Raw genomic sequence first — 5028 nt, 5'->3', positions numbered from 1 at the left:
CACACAAAAATATAGAATTGAATGTAGGATTATCAAATGCTGTATGTCTCCAACCTACCAGACAAAACATGTGTACAGGTTCAATGCAGTTACAGAGGACAGCTGTTATCTTAACAACATGGGGCGCGGAATCTAAACAGCTGTCAAGGTGACAGCTGCCAACTTGACAGGTCCTAACTACATGCACTTGTGTGGTGCGGATTTCGAACAGTTGCCCTTCGCGACGTCCCCTTCCCCGACACTGCCTTAGAGGGTGCCTAACCTCAGAAGATTATAGTTTTAAAGCTAGCTGCCCTTCTCGACATGCACCCTTCCCGACACCATCTTGGGGAGGGCCAAAGAGGTCAACTCAATGCATTATGTCTCCATCCGACAGTAACGAACAAGTCTAAACACGTATAACCATGACGACGAAATCTTATGCTGAAGGCTTTACGTCCCCCCATCCGACAGACTGTCTGCGACGGGACTGAGCACCTGCGATACTAAGATTATTTTGCTTTTAACACGCAGCGATGACGTCGACATGGTTATGCATGTTTAGACTTGTCCGTTATCAAGGACACTCTCTAGAAAACTCAAGCCTTTAGAGATAGTATGAGTGTGAAGTTTTCTTTAGTCTCTGTGATACAGAGTAGAGCGCTTTAGTCCATCATTAAACGTAAGGAACTTCATCTTATTTGTCCGTATTGAACTGAGATCACAATTATTTAAAGTCTATCAGGTTCCACCTTTTCAATACTAATACAATGTTGTTTGATGATATTTACAACATTATTTATTACAGTACATGTTTCGGTGCTCTATTATTTCACCATCATCAGCTGATTTATAAAATGTGGAAAAAACTTGGCGATCTAAATATTAAACAAAATATTGTCATACTTAACTCATACATATACATATTTACATACAACAGAATATTGGTTAAGTCCTAAACATCTATTATGCTATGTTAATTATCCTTAATATGTAACAAGATAATTCTTGTAAGTCATGAGTATAAAATTTTTCTCATCTGGTTGACGAGTTGTCTTTACATTCCTTAATGTCCGTGATTCTATGCACTCGTACTGTCTAATTAGCACTTAAAATTGAGGAATTAAAATTGCGTGCAGTCTATTTGATGTTAAAATGTTCGTTTCATTTGTTATTAGCTGCTTTTGTTTGGATAAAATTCATTATATATAATATAATTGTTGAAAATTGAGCCGTCTTCTTATATTTATTAAGTACTAAAACTTCGTATTTTATTGCTACATGCGTGGTTGGAACTGTAATTAATTTGTCCTGCTGTTGTTAGGCGGACTTATCTTCTCAGTTCAATGGGAACCCTGCAATGATGAAACCCAATATTAAAAGAAAAGCGAGAAAATTGATAAAGAAGCCGATTGAATCTAACTGTTGATACGGCTGACTCACCTCTAAGGCTGTGTACTTCGCGTGACGGCTACCGCGCGATGAGTGTGTGTGCTAGTATCTTGTGCTGTGTGACGAAGCGCTAGTGAAGGAGAAGTAGGGGCGGCAAAGGGGGTGTTTTTAGAAACGTGAACTTTTAGGAGAGGGTCCGGGGGGCGTTGTGGACGGAGACAATAGTACGCAAAGTTGTTACGTAGCATTCGGAACACATTCGAATTTTCTGGAACTTTTAGCTTGTTAAGTAATAGAATCAAAACGTCAAACAGTACCTTGGGTTTTTCCGAAATTTCATTCAGATTGAGGTTAGCGTTATAGTATTGGTCTATATGTATTAGACATGCTTCAGTAATATCAAGCTTCTGTCCCTTAGAAAGTATTTCCATAATCTCGAGGTCTTTATCTATGTCTGTGAACTTATGTTTGTAATCATGAATATGTTGACCTGTGATATTTAACAGCGTTAAGGTGTTCCTGATATCTGACGTTGAAGCTGCGCCCAGTTTGCCCTATGTATCCGCTTGAACAGTCTTTACACTCGAATCTATATACCCCTGATTTAAAATATGGGTTGACTTTGTTGACAACAGAAGCATTATGTAAAACTGTTGTACTTCTATTATTTATCTTGTATGCGATCCTGATGTTACGCTTCTTGAAAATATTTGTAATTCTGTGTACATCTTTATTAAATGTGAAGGTTGCAATTTCCTTAGCTTCTGGTTTATTTTTCATCAGACTTGTTTGAGGGCGATATTTGAATTTGTTTATTATTCGTTCTATGAAATTCTCTTTAAAACCGTTGGCTTTAGCCATAACTCGAAAGATGTTCAGTTCCTTGTCCAAGTTTTGTTTGGACATTGGTATACTTAAAGCGCGATTCACCAAGCTGTTATAGGTCGCGCATTTGTGAGCTGAGGGGTGTATCGAATCATTCCGTATTGTGGCTACAGTTTGTGTGGGTTTTCTATAAATACTAAAAGAAAATGAAGAGGCATGCCTATTGATCTTTAGGTCCAAATAATTAATGGATTTATCTATTTCGGATTCTAAAGTAAATTTTATATCCGTATCTATCGTGTTGAGATTACTAACAGTCGTAGATGCGTTGGTTATGTTTTCATCCAGGATAACAAACGCATCATCTATATACCTAGACCAAAATAGAACATTTTTGAATTTTTCATTATTAATTATTTGTGTGTCCTCCAAGAAATCCATATAAATCTCCGCCAAAATTCCTGAGGCCGGAGACCCCATTGCAAGGCCATTCTGTTTATAAATGATCTGTTCGAAAGTGAAATAGTTGTTATTGATCAGTAATTTTAAAATCGCCATGAATTCATCAATTTCAAGTTTGCTTAAGCGACTGTATTTTTTCCAAATTCTTAGCTACAACGGGAAGCAATTTATTAGTTTTGATATTAGAGAACATATTTACTATATCAAAAGAATGTATTGTGTGGTGATCCTGTAATCGAAATTTAATTAATTCTTTAGTGAATTCTACGGAATTCTTTATGGCTTTATTTGCAGTAAATCTGTAATGTTGTTTTAAGAATTTTTGAATATACTGCGCTAATTTGTAAAGGGGGCTAGGTCTGTAATTGATGATTGGTCTAATGGGGACTCCGGCCTTGTGGATCTTTGGTAGAGCTTTAGCGGTAGGAAGACCAGGGTTCATGCTAATTAATTTCTGCTTCTCGAATTCGTTAAAGAGGAAAGAAGATGTCTTCAATGTTTGTTTCCATTGTTTCTGCAATGATTGAGTCGGGTCCTTTTTTATAATTGAGAAAGAGTCATCTTTAAAAAAGTCTTTTGTTTTTTGAATGTAATCAGCTTTGTGCATAATGACGGTTACGTTGCCTTTATCAGCTTTAGTGACTATAAGCTCTTCGTTTTTTATTTTCTTTTTAAGTTCAAGTATTTGTTTCCTATCATTAAAGGAATCTTTTGGGATAACAAATTTATTATTATTATTATTATTATTATTATTATTATTATTATTATTATTATTAATAGTTTTGTTCAGCTGTTTCTTTACTTCCATTCTGACTTCATCCTGCAAGTCGAATGGCAATTTTCCGAGCGCGATTTCTGTTTCTATGATCAGATCTTTAGTTATTTTAGCTTGATTGAAGATCGGCCAATTATGTTTTGGACCTTTCTCAAGGATAAGTCTTTCCTCTTCGTTCAAGTTGACATTGGAAAGGTTAATTACTGGAGCATGAAATTGTTTCAATGGATCTTCGTTAGGTGTAAAATTGGACCTTTGGATCGAGGATGAAGATTGAGTTCGAACTTTTTCTGCTTCTATCCTTAGCACCTTTAGCTTTTTTTCCAATGTTAATTGTTTACTTGCAAGTACGTTAGATAATTTGAATTGAACTTTATTTTGAAAAAGATTCCATTGTGATGCCGAGAGCAAGAATGTAGCTTTGAGGTGAGTCTCGTATAATTGCTGATTCAAAAAGAACTTCTTTTTGTGGAGGAATTTTAATTCATTATTAAGCCATTGTCTTTTGGACTTTAACCAGTTTTTACTTCGATGCGGCACACCTGGGTCCCTTTTTAAAACACTTTTCAAGAAATTTGGAGTCAAATCATATGCTATACATTGTCTAATAAATTTAATATCTTTACCAAGTTTTCCCACCTTTATTCTTAAATTCATATAACGATGAGCTACAACAAATGCCTGGTGGGCTTCATCATTAAACGTAAGGAACTTCATCTTATTTGTCCGTATTGAACTGAGATCACAATTATTTAAAGTCTATCAGGTTCCACCTTTTCAATACTAATACAATGTTGTTTGATGATATTTACAACATTATTTATTACAGTACATGTTTCGGTGCTCTATTATGTCACCATCATCAGCTGATTATAAAATGTGGAAAAAACTTGGCGATCTAAATATTAAACAAAATATTGTCATACTTAACTCATACATATACATATTTACATACAACAGAATATTGGTTAAGTCCTAAACATCAATTATGCTATGTTAATTATCCTTAATATTTAACAAGATAATTCTTGTAAGTCATGAGTATAAAATTTTTCTCATCTGGTTGACGAGTTGTCTTTACATTCCTTAATGTCCGTGATTCTATGCACTCGTACTGTCTAATTAGCACTTAAAATTGAGGAATTAAAATTGCGTGCAGTCTATTTGATGTTAAAATGTTCGTTTCATTTGTTATTAGCTGCTTTTGTTTGGATAAAATTCATTATATATAATATAATTGTTGAAAATTGAGCCGTCTTCTTATATTTATTAAGTACTAAAACTTCGTATTTTATTGCTATATGCGTGGTTGGAACTGTAATTAATTTGTCCTGCTGTTGTTAGGCGGACTTATCTTCTCAGTTCAATGGGAACCCTGCAATGATGAAACCCAATATTAAAAGAAAAGCGAGAAAATTGATAAAGAAGCCGATTGAATCTAACTGTTGATACGGCTGACTCACCTCTAAGGCTGTGACAATATTTTGTTTAATATTTAGATCGCCAAGTTTTTTCCACATTTTATAAATCAGCTGATGATGGTGACATAATAGAGCACCGAAACATGTACTGTAATAAATAATGTTGTAAATATC

This window comes from Anabrus simplex, chromosome 10, assembly GCF_040414725.1.
Source record: "Anabrus simplex isolate iqAnaSimp1 chromosome 10, ASM4041472v1, whole genome shotgun sequence".
NCBI classification, from domain to species: Eukaryota; Metazoa; Arthropoda; class Insecta; order Orthoptera; family Tettigoniidae; genus Anabrus; species Anabrus simplex.
Note: the sequence above shows the minus strand (reverse complement) of the source record.